The sequence below is a fragment of the Aethalodelphis obliquidens genome, unplaced genomic scaffold (assembly GCF_003676395.1).
Source record: "Aethalodelphis obliquidens isolate GAN/ISIS:26980383/991018 unplaced genomic scaffold, ASM367639v1 scaffold5, whole genome shotgun sequence".
In the NCBI taxonomy this organism is placed as follows: Eukaryota; Metazoa; Chordata; class Mammalia; order Artiodactyla; family Delphinidae; genus Aethalodelphis; species Aethalodelphis obliquidens.
Genome location: NW_020837949.1, coordinates 35289084 through 35304431, shown reverse-complemented (window position 1 = coordinate 35304431; position 15348 = coordinate 35289084). Strand labels below are relative to the sequence as shown.

The window sequence follows — 15348 nt, the reverse complement described above, 5'->3', positions numbered from 1 at the left end:
ATGGATCACATACTATATGTATGCATGGATCAGGAAAGTGTAACCAAACTGCGTAAAAAGAAAAAAAATCCAACAACTTCATCCCAGCATATTTAGATTTAATATCAACAATCTGAAATCCACAAATCTTTCAAGAGTTGGTGCCTTAGGAATTCCTTCAGCTGTGCATTCTTGGCATTTACAACCCTGAACAGAATATATATTTTAGTTGCTTTGGCTTTTCTGTGGTAAAATTCTCCTTTTACCCCACCTGCATGCCTCTCCCAGCTTCTGCTACTTCTTTGACAAAAAGCCCTAGGTGCCAGATATACTTCTGTGTGTTTTTTTCCCATATGTCCAAATTTCTGTAAATAGTGCATACATTATACTTTAGTTCTTTTACATTATAAGTTACTACCACCAGCTGGCAAATATTAAATAGCTTCCTCTGTTGGTTTGTTCAGGACCAGTCTCAGTAAATTATTTTGTAAAGGCATGAACATGAATCTGAGGGAGGAAAAGTCTATTAGAAATTTGATTTTGATCATTTGTTTTATGCATTCCTATGATATTTTGTAAGTTCATCCTACTAAATTTTCAAATATATTAACTATATATTATACACAGATAAGCAAAACAACAACAACAACAAAATCCTGCCTAGTATTGACAAACGTTAACACTAATTAAGACAGAGATGGCACTTTTTTTTTTTTTTTGGAAAAAGCAGGTTTTTAAAAAATTCATCATAAGCAAAATCAACTTATTAGTAGTTTCCCCCTAGTATTCAATTAAATGTCCCCACTTTAAAACTGGGAGTTCCTGGGTGCAATATGGGCAAATCATTTGTTTAAGTAGTATGCAGTAATCCTAGACTGTCATCTGCCAGTTGTTACATGTCAAGGCCATTTGATGTAGACAGTCCTTCTAAAAGGGGAGCAGAGAGGCTGATTGACAGTTTGCCACAGTGGCAATACTTATACTTAGAGGGAATATACTTAGAGGGAAAAATTATAGGGCTTTAAATATGTACATCGGAGAGTAGATAAAATTAATTTAAAAATTTCTAAATTATAGTTTTACATGTTAAAGGTCAGGATTTCTTTAATAGAAAAGTCCCTATGTGGCTCCATTTATTTGGCTCTTAAAAGTATTGTTCCTTTAAAATAGAAAGTTAAAACAAAATTCAAGGTAAACTATTACCACATATTTTGTGTAAAAATAGTTCTCTCACCAGGACGAGAATTGGTTTAGCATAGTTTCAGAAACTGGTTTCCCAGGATCCCTAGAAAACTTGGAATGAAACAGGGCACACAATTTCAAGGTCAAAACTTCTACAGTAATATTTCAAATCTGTATTTTCATTTTGATCATAGCCTCTTTAAAAATTATCAGTATAAAAGTCCTCTCTTTGGGTATACATTTTATTTTATTTTATTTATTTATTTTTTTAATAAATTTTATTTATTTATTTTTGGCTGTGTTGGGTCTTCATTTCTGTGTGAGGGCTTTCTCTAGTGCCGCGACCAGGGGCCACTCTTCATCGTGGCACGTGAGCCTCTCACTATCGCGGCCTCTCTTGTTGCGGAGCACAGGCTCCAGACGCGCAGGCTCAGTAGCTGTGGCTCAGAGGCCTAGTTGCTCCGCTAGGGGTGTGGAGGGCAAAGTGGAGCGATTCCCACACAGAGGATCAGTGCCGGCCAGCACTCACCAGCCCAAGAGGCTTGTCTGCTCACCCACCGGGGCAGGTCAGGGCTGGGCGCTGAGGCTCGGGCTTCGGAGGTCGGATCCCAGGGAGAGGAGTGGGGTTGGCAGCGTGAACACAGCCTGAAGGGGGCTAGTGTGCCACAGCGAGCCAGGAGGGAGTCAAATCAAGCCTTGGTGAATTTTAAAAAGTTGAAATTATATCAAGTGTCTTTTCTGACCACAACGCTATGAGACTAGATATCAATTACAGGAAAAAGCCTGTAAAACATACAAACACATGGAGGCTAAACAATACACTACTAAATAACCAAGAGATCACTGAAGAAATCAAAGAGGTAATCAAAAAATACCTAGAAACAAATGACAATGAAAACACGACAACCTGAAACACATGGGATGCAGCAAAAGCAGTTCTAAAGGGAAGTTTATAGCAATACAGTCCTACCTCAAGAAACAAGAAACATCTCAAATAAACAACCTAAACTTACACCTAAAGCAATTAGAGAAAGAAGAACAAAAAAACCCCAAAGTTAGCAGAAGGAAAGAAATCATAAAGGTCAGGTCAGAAATAAATGAAAATAAAGGAAACGATAGCAAAGATCAATAAAACTAAAAGCTGGTTCTTTGAGAAGATAAACAAAATTGATAAACCATTAGCCAGACTCATCAAGAAAAAAAGGGAGAAGACTCAAATCAGTAGAGTTAGAAATGAAGAAGTAACAACTGACACTGCAGAAATACAAAGGATCATGAGAGATTACTACAAGCATTTATATGCTAATAAAATGGACAACCGGGAAGAAATAGACAAATTCTTAGAAAAGCACAACCTTCCAAGACTGAACCAGGAAGAAATAGGAAATATAAACAGATCAATCACAAGCACTGAAATTGAGATTGTGATTAAAAATCTTCCAACATAAATAAAAAAATAAAAAATAAAAAAAAAAAAAATCTTCCAACAAACAAAAGCCCAGGACCAGATGGCTTCACAGGCAAATTCTATTAAACATTTAGATAATAGCTAACACCTATCCTTCTCAAACTCTTCCAAAATATAGCAGAGAGAGGAACACTCTCCAACTTGTTCTGCGTGGCCACCATCAGCCTGATACCAAAACCAGACAGAGATATCACAAAAAAGAAAACTACAGGCCAATATCACTGATGAACATAGATGCAAAAATCCTCAACAAAATACTAGCAAACAGAATCCAACAGCACATTAAAAGGATCATACACCATGATCAAGTGGGGTTTATTCCAAGAATGCAAGGATTCTTCAATATATGCAAATCAATCGGTGTGATAAGCCATATTAACAAACTGAAGGATAAAACCATATGATCATCTCATAGGTGCAGAAAAATCTTTCAACAAAGTTCAGTACCCATTTATGATAAAAACTCTCCAGAAAGTAGGCATAGAGGGAACTAACGTCAACATAATAAAGGCCATATATGACAAACCCACAGCCAACATCATTCTTAATGGTGAAAAATGGAAAGCATTTCCTCTAAGATCAGGAACAAGACAAGGATGTCCACTCTCACCACTATTATTTGACATAGTTTTGGAAGTTTTAACGACAGCAATCAGAGAAGAAAAAAAAATAAAAGGAATTCAAATCAGAAAAGAAGAAGTAAGCCTGTCACTGTTTGCAGATGACATGATGCTATACTTAGAGAATCCTAAAGATGTTACCAGAAAACTACTAGAGCCAATCAGTGAATTTGGTAAAGTAGCAGGATACAAAATTATTGCACAGAAATCTCTGGCGTTCCTATACACTAATGATGAAAAGTCTGAAAGAGAAATTAAGGAAACACTCCCATTTACCATTGCAACAAAAAGAATAAAATACCTAGGAATAAACTTACCTAAGGAGACAAAAGACCTATATGCAGAAACTATAAGACACTGATGAAAGAAATTAGAGATGACACAAATAGATGGAGAGATACACCGTGTTCTTGGATTGGAAGAATCAACATTGTGAAAATGACTATACTACCTAAAGCAATCTACAGATTCAATGAAATCCCTATCAAATTACCAATGGCATATTTTCATAGAACTGGCACAAAAAATTTCACAATTTGTATGGAAACATAAAAGACCCCGAATAGCCAAAGCAATCTTGAGAAAGAAAAATGGAGCTGGAAGAATCAGGCTCCCTGACTTCAGACTGTACTACAAAGCTACAGTAATCAAGATAGTATGGTACTGGCACAAAACAGAAATACAGATCAATGGAACAGGCTAGAAAGCCCAGAGATAAACCCACGCACATGTGGTTACCTTATTTCTGATAAAGGAGGCAAGAATATACAATGGAGAAAAACAGGCTTTTCAATAAGGGGTGGTGGGAAAACTGGACAGCTACATGTAGAAGAACGAAATTAGAACACTCCCTAACACCATACACAAAAATAAGCTCAAAATGGATTAAATACCTAAATGTAAGGCCAGACACTATAAAATTCTTTGAGGAAAACATAGGCAGAACACTCTATGACATAAATCACAGCAAGATCCTTTTTGACCCACCTCCTAGAGAAATGGAAATAAAAACAAAAATAAACAATTGGGAACTAATGAAACTTAAAATCTTTTGCACAGCAAAGGACACCATAAACAAGATGCAAAGACAACCCTCAGAATGGAAGAAAATATTTGCAAATGAAGCAACGGACATAGGATTAATCTACAAAATTTATAAGCAGCTCATGCTGCTCAATATCAAAAAAGCAATCAAATCCAAAAATGGGCAGAAGACCTAAATAGACATTTCTCCAAAGAAGATAAACAGATTGCCAACAAACACATGAAAGGATGCTCAACATGATTAATCATTAGAGAAATGCAAATCAAAACCACAATGAGGTAACACCTCACACCGGTCAGAATGGCCATCATCAAAAAATCTAGAAACAATAAATGCTGGAGAGGGTGTGGAGAAAAGGGAACCCTCTTTCACTGTTGGTAGGAATGTAAATTGATAGAGCCACTATGGAGAACAGTATGGAGGTTCCTTAAAATACTACAAACAGAACTACCATATGACCCAGCAATCCCACTACTGGGCATATACCCTGAAAAAACCATAATTCAAAAAGGGTCATGTACCACAATGTTCATTGCAACACTATTTACAATAGCCAGGGCATGGAAGCAACCTAAGTGTCCATCATCGGATGAATGGATAAAGAAGATGTGGCACATATATACAATGGAATATTACTCAGCCATAAAAAGAAATGAAATTGAGTTATTTGTAGTGAGGTGGATCAACCTAGAGTTTGTCATACAAAGTGAAGTCAGTCAGAAAGAGAAAAACAAATACCATATGCTAACACATATATATGGAATTTAAAAAAAAAATAAAAATGAAAATGTTTCTTAAGAACCTAGGGGAAGGACAGGTATAAAGATGGAGACTTAGAGAATGGACTTGAAGACATGTGGAGGGCGAAGGGTAAGCTAGGACGAAGTGAGAGGGTGGTATGGACATGTATACACTACCAAATGTAAAATAGATAGCTAGTGGGAAGCAGCCACATAGCACAGGGAGATCAGCTTGGTGCTTTGTGACCACTTAGAGGGGTGGGACTCGGAGGATGGGAGGGAGACGCAAGAGGGAGGAGATATGGGGATATATGTATATGTGTAGCTGATTCACTTTGTTATAAAGCAGAAACTAACACACCGTTGTAAAGCAATTATACTCCAATAAATATGTTAAAAAATTGAAAAATAAAACTAGAACATAAATGTCTATCCACAAAATAACTAAATCATGATATAGTCTCCTAAAGGAATATTACACAGCCAGAAAAACTACAGCCTAATATAGCAATAGAGAATATGAGTTATTACCTACTTTGTAAAACTGCAAGGTATGAAAATATAATAATTAATACTTTTATGGATTCTATGTAGTTAAAAATAAAATTGAAATAAAAGTTTACGAAGGACAGTCTTTCTATTAAAACAATGCTTAAATAAGAATTTAGCAGTTATGAACCAGGAAGGAGATTTGTCAGTGAGAACAGTCCTGATGTTCTCCTTTTGAGCTTTTCCTTTTGCCTTTATGTTGTACTTAGAGCTGCTTACTTACTATCACCACTAGCTGCCAGGGTTGCTTTCCTTTCCTAAGGCCTACTCATGGATTAAGAAATATTTCTGGGGCTTCCCTGGTGGTGCAGTGGTTGAGAGTCCGCCTGTCGATGCAGGGGACACAGATTCGTGCCCTGGTCCAGGGGGATCCCACATGCTGCGGAGTGGCTGCGCCCGTGAGCCATGGCCACTGGGCCTGCGCATCCGGAGCCTGTGCTCCGCAACGGGAGAGGCCACAACGGTGAGAGGCCCGCGTACCGCAAAAAAAAAAAAAAAAAAAAATTTCTGGATGTAGCAGCGTTCAGGAACTAGCCAATCCGTTTATTTTGTCCCTTTCAAGGACAAAGGCCAATTTCATTAAAATTAAAACATTACCTGGCTCAAATCTTGGGAGATTTAGTATTTTATTTTGATAAGGGAGGCTGCTCTATTTCTCTGAGGTGTTTTTAAAACATTAAGAATTTTCATATGCCCTAAATTAGACTCAGAACTGTAGAACTCATTTTTTAAGCTCTATAAATAGATCTAAGTGTTGTAGTGCTAGATAATAAATCCTATGAAATCAAGTTATTAAAAATATTCATGTTTATGGCTAGTAAATATTCTATTTGATTTTACATCTCTCCTTCTTATCGTCATTATTTAAGAAGTGCAACAATGGTTACTAAAGTATGCCAGTCCATATCAACACAACTTCACTTTGAGCCATATGCATTATAAAAAGGTAAATTTTAAATTTTAGTGGAAAAACAAGAGAGGAGGTTTTATTTATTCTTTATTCTTCCAACTCAACGTAAGCAGTGTATTCCTCATCTAAGATATAACTTATAGTTTACTACTATTACAACATTGCTTCATTTATCATCTATATGTATGTGTAGGTATATAGATATCTGTATGATATATGCAGTTATCATGTATCATGTTATAATTACATAGATCATGGTATATTTAAATAAATATTTTATTTCTGCTGGTAATAGTTAACACTTGTATAACTTACACTTTATCAGGCACTGTTCTAAGTGCTTTACTGTTAAACCTTGCAACTGTGAGGTGAGTAGTCTTATTATCCACATTTTGCAGATGAGGAAACTAAGACACAGAGAGGTTAAGGAAGAAGATCAAGGTTGCACAGTTCATAAGTATTAGACCTGGGATTCAAACCCACATGTCTGGCTCCAGGGTCTGTGCTCTCAAATCTTACCTTATATTGCCTTTACAAAACAGCTATTAAATGAAGCCACTTGAAATACCAGTGTGGAGAGTTAGGCTAACAGCCCAACCCAAAGAAGATATTTTGAGTTGGGGTAGTTATTTTGAAAATTAATCTTCAAAGTCTTTTTGCCTATATTAACTAGATACAATTTTTTATTTTCCATTAGCACTGCCTGTAAGACTGTGACCTCTTCCAGCATAAGGACCACTCAACTATTTCTACTCTCCTGAACCTGATGTATTTTCTGTTGCACAGTCAAAAATTTGTTGAAAAGGTAAGTGATGGAATGACCAATGCAACACACTGACAAGTTAAAGGAATGGTTTGGGGTAACTGGATGGTTCAGATTGAAATTTTGTTTTTGAGAAAATAAAATATTTTGGCCTGAATTAATCAGATGGATAGGCGATATTAATCTACTTCATTGGATTAAAAGAAAATTGATTACTAATTTAATTAGCCTAGTCTATTACTTGTGCCCTTGAGTCATAAACTACCATAGATTTTTCTTGTGATTATTTTAACAGGGCTAAAAAATTTAACTCAACAATTTGAGTACATAGCATTCTGATAACACCATATTGTTGTCTAACAGTGAAATAGAAAATCTTATTCAAATGTGAACATTTTCAGCAGATATTATAGTGTGTTAAAATACATTTAAAAATCTACTAAACTACTAAATCCTATTAACAACCAGTTTTAAAGATACAAAATTTTCAATTAAAGAAAAATATAAAGCATTTGCTACTGTGTACAAAAAAACCCTCAGCATTGATGAAAGATAGCTAAATATTAATCCTCAAAATATTTTAATGGAGGAAGATATGAGGTAAACATTTGTAGGTTTCCTATCTTTATCACCTGGCACTTACAGATATAAAATACATGTAAGAAAGGTAAGTCAGAGTCCTACTCTCCCAATCGCTGTATAACAAGGCTGATCTTGTTATTACAATGGTTCTGTCCATTCAGTTAATATTTATTAAACACCCATTATACAAAAGGTACTGCACTAAGTTCTCTGTAATAGCACATTGTTTGCATGTGGTAATTTAAAGTGCTTCCAGCATTCACAAGTATTGTCACGTTTTGAGTTATGAGGTGGGCCACATTGATGTCCTTCTTATATTACAAGCGTGGAAACTGAGGCCCAACATGGTTAATTATACTATCCAAAGTCACGGAAGTGATGGTGAAACTGGGGCTATAGAAGCAATACTGGTAATAATACAAAGGAGAGATGGAACAGAAATAGCCCATCAAAAGGTTCTGCTTCATAAAAGTCTTGATTTGAAAGCAATGTTAAATGGCTTGGTCATACATGGAATACACACCAAACTCATTTTATTATTAAGGGTTAAGTTTCTTTTGATTAATACAAACCAACTTATAATAATAATATTCTTTTAAAATATAATTGGCATATTCTTATATCATACTTTTCTCTCTTCTTGCTTAAACTTAATAGAATAAAACAAGCTTCAAAAAAGGCACCCTAAGAATAAATAGGGTGTGTAATGAGCAACCATTATACATGATTTCTTCACTCATGTGGAACTCCTATAACCCACTAATGAGATCACCACTTGTGAGGTACTGAGGCCTTTTGTTTCAACTAGGTTAATCATATTTTATGACCAGCCATTATGTCTCTTCTATTCATGTATACAACTATTTCATTGCTAGGTACAGTATTCATACTTTATGGTCCAATTTATTATTTGGCTGCATCTGAAAACCAAGACTATATGAATATTTTATTTTATATGCAAAATACACTAAAGTTACTGTTACTTTTATAAACATATAATAAATCCTATAAAAAGGGATATTTTAGAAAAACAAGAAAATTGAATAGAGAGTACTTAAGCTTTCCCTTCTTCAGTGTCAACACAATGAGCATTCAAAAATTCATTTGTCCCAATATTGATGGTAATAATGGCTACTATATATTGAGAACCTTCTCTGTGCCTCTTCTCTTTATATACACATTTATATATTCATAATTTCACCTAATGGAATCTTTAAATTGGACATACAATAGTGATTATCATTTCAAAGCTGAGAAAACTGACATTCAGCAAGGGTAAGTAATTTTTCCATGTCGCAGAATGGCAAATTTGAGCTTTTATTCCATCCTGAACACACTGTCTACCACATCATGGTTCTTCCCCCCTGCCTCCTTCCACCCTCTCAGACTAGCCCACTGAGGTTCTGTCTTAATTCGTGCTCCATTATCTCTGTAGCTCATTTATTTAGTTATTCATTTGGCAAACATTTATTGAATACCTTCTACAGGGCAGGCTTGGTTTTAGGAACTGGGGACAAAAAGTTAACAAGACAAAGTCCCTGCTCATAAGCACATATAAACTCAGGGCAGAGTCAGGCAACAAGACGAAAATAAGACAATTTCAAAAAGGGATAAGTCCTAGGAAAACAAACAGAGTGAAGAGATAGAGAATGCAGGAAGCAGGGCTGGTAGAAATGGAGAGTGTCTATTTTAAGTTGGAAGACATTTCTAAGGAGGTGACCTCTGAGCTGGACCATGAATGACATGAAAAAGACACCAGATGATTTGGGGCTGGGCGTTCCTGGCAGAGGGAACACCAAGTACAAAGACCTAGGCAGAACAAGTTTAGCATGTTCAAGGAATAGCTGGAATGCCAGTGTGGCTGAAATTTAGTGAGCTGAGAAGAAGGTGGTGGTAGGAAATGGGGTTGAAGAAATAAACAAATGCCTGATTCAGTAGAGCTGAATAGGTCCTGGGAAAGAATGTGGTTTTAAGTGTCATAGGAGGCCATTGGAAATGTGTGGAAAAGTCTTAGTCTTATCACAGCCAGTTTAGGTCGTTTATCGCTAGCTACTATCCGTTATCCTATTGAGATGGAGCGGCTGCCTCAACTATCAATTACCCCATTAGAATCACTTCTATTTCTCGTGGGTTTACCTGACAAATTTTGCCTCCTGATACTGACGCCAGAGTCACATTAGCTTGATACACATTTTGGGTGCCTTGGCATTGCCCTGAGTCTGCTGAACCATTCACTAAAATTATCTTTACTTTCTCTGCCCCAGTGCTACTGACCTCAGCTAGATATTAGAGAAACATCGAGGGGGGTGAAGGTGGGAGGTAATTCTCTTTAAAGTGTGGAGAACTGACACCACTTACTAAACTCTAAAAGCCATATCACATCTTTAAAGGAGAATTCATGTTAACCCAAATGAAATTTTCATCTGTAGAGTGTCATAACTTTAATAAAGTGTGACTTGAAATATAATAAGATGACTTGGGAATCACTACATATACAAGTGTTTCCAGGGTTAGCCTTCTAAATTAATTCTGCTTTCAAGTTCCTTGACTTTCTTCCCTTCTAAATAGTTCTTTAAAAGCTCCAAAATTTTTCCTACACTCATTCTCTCAGCAGCAGTATTGGGGAGGAGGGAACCAGTGGGAACAAGAGGATGAGTCAGAGGCAACTATTTTTTTTTTTCCGGTACGCAGGCCTCCCACTGTTGTGGCCTCTCCCGTTGGGGAGCACAGGCTCCGGACGTGCAGGCTCAGCGGCCATGGCTCACGGGCCCAGCCGCTCTGCGGCACGTGGGATCCTTCTGGACCGGGGCACGAACCCACATCCCCTGCATCGGCAGGCGAACTCTCAACCACCGCGCCACCAGGGAAGCCCAGAGGCAACTATTTTTAAGTGCAAATTAGTTTAGGTATATAATACAAGTGTATATTTATGCATAATAGGTACAAAAACCATTTCCAGAGAGAATGAATTCTAATATACAATAAAAGCTTCAATATTAATTAAAATTTGAATCCCAAGATATTAATAAATGAGATTCCAAGTCATTTTTATGATCTTGAAAAGTAGTTATCATTTATATTGTATTTTGCTCATAATTCAGTCAAACTGGTTAAGGGAAAGGAGCTAAGAGAAGGCAATTATTTTATTACACATATATTTGAATGTAGTGGCCTAGCAGTTACTTTAGACTTTATGTAAACATTATCCTTTAGAAATTTTCACACATGTAAGAGCTCAGAAATTTTAATTCTCTTACATCTAACATTAGGAAGTAGCTTTAGTGACACCAGAAATCAAGAAAGAGAGAGACATAGGAACCAGGAGAAGTGGATGCAGCCCAGGAGCAACAGACCTGGAAAGCAACTAGTCCTAACTGAAGCAGGAAAAATGGAAAGACATCTTGGGGGGAAAGGCCATATGACAGAATTTCTGATATGACAGAGAGTTTGAAAAAAGAAATATGACAAAGGCATACAGTGTAGGAAAAAAGAAATGCAAGAAGCAACACTATGAAAACCAAAAAGTAAAATGATAAATGAAAAGAAATAAAACTGAAAGTCTTGGCTCCGTAGCGTACAATATATGCAGGCTTAATTATGAAAATATTCTTCACTCATTTAACTAAAATAATTATACAGGAGAATGGGTGAGACAAGGTGTTGAGGTCATATAACAGCCAAATCTCTCATCTATCTTCCCAGGAATTGAATACATGTTTCAAAAAGATAAATCAAGAAATGCTCCGTGTATTAATAGAGATGTTAGAAATAGTTAAGAGCATTAAAAGTGATCCCAGCTCTGGTTATTATCACTAGACTGTCTCCCACTATTTCTTCTGATGTGGACGACTTGAGTATGTACTGGAATGTATCCTTATGGAATTTCTGAGGTCTGTCCCATTTGTGGAACTTTAAAGAATTGCTGAGCTACAGCCTTATTACTGTATTGTCTCATTCATTCAATTTCTTATATCTAATGCCTACTCTATGCCAGGTACTGTGTTAGGTAGTAAAACTATGAAGCAGTAAACTTAATACTGAGAAATTGATTGTATTTCTTTAGTTAATTTGGCCTTACATGTAGATAGATGCAGAAGAAAACAAGTAGAAATGTGGTATGTGTTATGTAGGGGGCAGGTTCAAAATGTTCTTTGATTTTGAACTTGAGCCCATGTGTGTCTCTTTGAACAAAATAAGCAAACCAAAAGAAATAGAGACAAACAAATAACAATATATTTCCTACTTCTTTCCTATGAAGAAAATTTCTGGCCTAGGGACCATAGTTTTAGTTATTTGTTCTACGATCATCTTTATTTCCATCAGTCACGCTATTCAATCATTAGATAAATATTTCATAAGAAAAAAATTATTAGCAGTAAACTGTTAGAAAACAGTCTTGCTGATATTTCTAAAATGCATTTTGGATCTTAACAGTCATCTATGTAAAAATTTCCAAAGTTTTCACTTTGGCCACATGGTTCCTCTTCCATGTCTTACCCTTCTTTTCTTTTCTCTTCTTTTTCCTCCCCTTCCCTTTCCTTCATTTCCTTCTCTTTCCTAAACTAGTCAATGATAATGCTATTGAAAGAGACAGAGTAAGGCAGGTATCTGTGCAGAGGGGTTGACCAAAGTGGAGAGTCAGAGCCCAAGCAGGGTGAGTAAGGCATCCACACAGAGGTGGGGGGCAGTCTAGCATCAAGTGTCTGAGTCCCATGAGAAAGAAAGAAGATCCATCTCAGGGTAGCAATATCCAAGTAGAATCAGGAGAGCATCCACATAAGAGTAGGGGCAATATAATTTATAAAAGATTGGTTAGATACAGGAGGATCGATCAAACAACTAAAGATATTAAGGAAAATGGGAGTCAGATTTCCCAAGTTTTGAAAGGGTGGGGTACAAATTAGGAAAGGGAGACAGCTAGAATGAACCCTGTGGTGTTGCATTATAATGGAGGTATGCGTTCTGGCCATGTATTAAATTACCCCCAAATGCAGTGATTTAAAACATTACAATTATTATGTTATTTCTCATGATTTATGTGCATCAGGAACTTGCAAATAAACTGTCCCAGAAACTGGGACAGTTTATCCCCAGGAGCTCAGGTGCGAAGCTTGAAAGCTGGGGATGACTTTGCAGCTGGGAGCTAGAATCATCCAGAGGCTAGAGTTTGATGCTGCCTGTTAGCTGGGGTCTCCACTGAGGCTGTTGACTAGAGCATGTACACCTGTCCTTTCCTTGTAGCTGTCTGGTTTTTCACAGGATGCTGACTGGATTCTAAGAGCAAGCATCCCAAGAGGACCAGAAAGAAGTTGTATAATCTTTTAAGTGCTAGACTGGGAAGTCTCATGGCCTCATTTACGCTATCGTCACAAGTATTAATTAGCTTGGGATGCCATAACAAAATACCAAAGATGGGGTATCTTAAATGACAGAAATTTATTTTCTCACAGCTTTGGAGTCTGGAAGACCAAGATCAGGGTGCCAGCATGATTGGGGGGTCTGCCTTCTTACTGTGTCCTCACATGGAAGAGAGAGAGAGAGAGAGAAAGAGAACGAACCCTCTCTGGTGGCTCTCTAAATAAGGTCACTAATCCCATCATGAGGCCTCACTCTCATGACCTCATTTAAATCTAACTAACTCCTAAAAGCCCCATTTCAAATACCATAACACTGGATGGTTAGGGCTTCAACTTATGAATTTGTGTGGACACAGTTCAGTCCCTAGCAACCACTGGTGCAAGGTAGGAGACAAGCGTGGCTCTCACTTCTGGATGGGAGGAGCATTAACGTTATATTGTAAAAAGAACATATGAAAAAAAAAAAAAAAAAAAAGAACATATGGATTATATGGAATGGGAGATCTTGTTATAGCTAGCTTGCAAAATACAATTTGCCACATTATGTATGCTTGTATACACACATATACATATATACACACATACATGTGTGTGTTTGTGTGCACATTCCCTAACTAAGTCCAATGAGAGGGCACAAGAGCAGCAACTGCATTCTACTTCAACAGCAATGAGCACACCTGGTGCCCAGATCTTGACTTCCAGATATCACTCTTTATTATAAGGAACCAGGGCTCCTTGGAGAAATGGCTGATTCAAGAGCTAGAGAAAAAACAAGGTGACTTTAGAACCACTTGTGACAGAAATAAAAGAATGATGAGGGTTGTCAAAAGGACACAGGGGAAAGCTTAAAGGAGCTCTGTTGGCCAATTCTGGAACCACTTGAACATCAAAATAATGAAAGTAACTGGTTATAACCCATTGAATTAAATAAATAAATAAAACTTTAGTGAAGAATGGGATATATACACACTTTCCAATTACCTCCCCATGCAAATATTTATTATGTACAAAAGTAGAAAAGGAACTTCACAGATAGGAATCCTGGAAGACCCTATCTTAATCCAGTGATCAAAGTGAACATCATCATTAATGGGACAAATTAAAATTACACACCACCTGACAGAATGCAGTGAGAAAAACATAGCCCTTCTCCTGTGATGTTCCTGCAAAAGATGCATAACTTGAAACAAATCATGAGGAAGCATCAGACACCAAATTAAGGAACAGTTACAAAATAACTGGCCTGTAATCTTTAATAGTGTCAAAGTCATTAAAGTCAAGGAAAGACTGAAGAACTGTTCCAGACTGGAGATGACCAAAAGGGCTAACTGCAACATGTGATTCTGAACTGCGTGTGTTTGATGTAAAGAGCATCATCAAGACCATGAGAAAACTTGGATATGGAGTCTGAAAATCACATGACAGTAATGTATCAATGTTGATTTTCTGAATTATACAAGGCTTAGTAAACATACAAGTTGTTTAGCATGGAATCCACAGACTTTCCAATATTGTATCTTACCTTGCATCTTACCACTTCCCTGGCAATAGCCACATGTTTTAGCTTCAGAGCTGGTTAAGCCTTCACTAATCCTTTTCCAGGAAGACATGTTTCTTGTCTCTCTCCTGGAAAGTCTTTCCTTATTCTTTATGACCCATTGAAATGCTCACTCTCCTGTCGAGCCTTATTAATTGTCCTGAACACTTTTACTTAGGTCCTCTATTTCCACCACTTTCGTACATTACTCTGTGTGTACTGTCATAATACAGGACACAGCATGAAGGGAAGGCCTGCATATATTCATATGCACATTCCCAGGACTCATCACAATCCCTAGAACATAGGAGCAGCTCAATATATTGTGTCGAATGAGTAAACAGTACTGCTCTGTTAATATTGTGTTTTAAAAGGAGTTCTATTTCTTAATCTTTGTTATCACACACACTTATGGACATATAATCTTTGGGGGAGCTTTCAGTTGTCCAGTTATACATGTATTTCATTGTAAGTTCCTTCTAATCATTTTTGGAGTCGAATGAAAGGAATGAAAGAAGGAAGGGAGGGAAGAAGGAGAGAGAGAAAGTGGGAGGGAGAGAGAGAGGGAGGAAAAAAGAAAGGGAGAGAAATAAGAAGAGGGGTCATTTTGAGTTTG

General features: G+C 37.0%; 1 long non-coding RNA gene across 1 annotated transcript in view; it reads left to right on the top strand.

Annotated features, from left to right (window-relative positions):
- Positions 1-15348, top strand: part of LOC113618198 (uncharacterized) — a 632034-nt gene that overhangs the window by 572743 nt on the left and 43943 nt on the right. The window contains exon 10 of the long non-coding RNA XR_003431920.1: positions 7191-7298. This is a non-coding gene — a long non-coding RNA (uncharacterized LOC113618198). The remainder of the gene's footprint in view (positions 1-7190; positions 7299-15348) is intronic.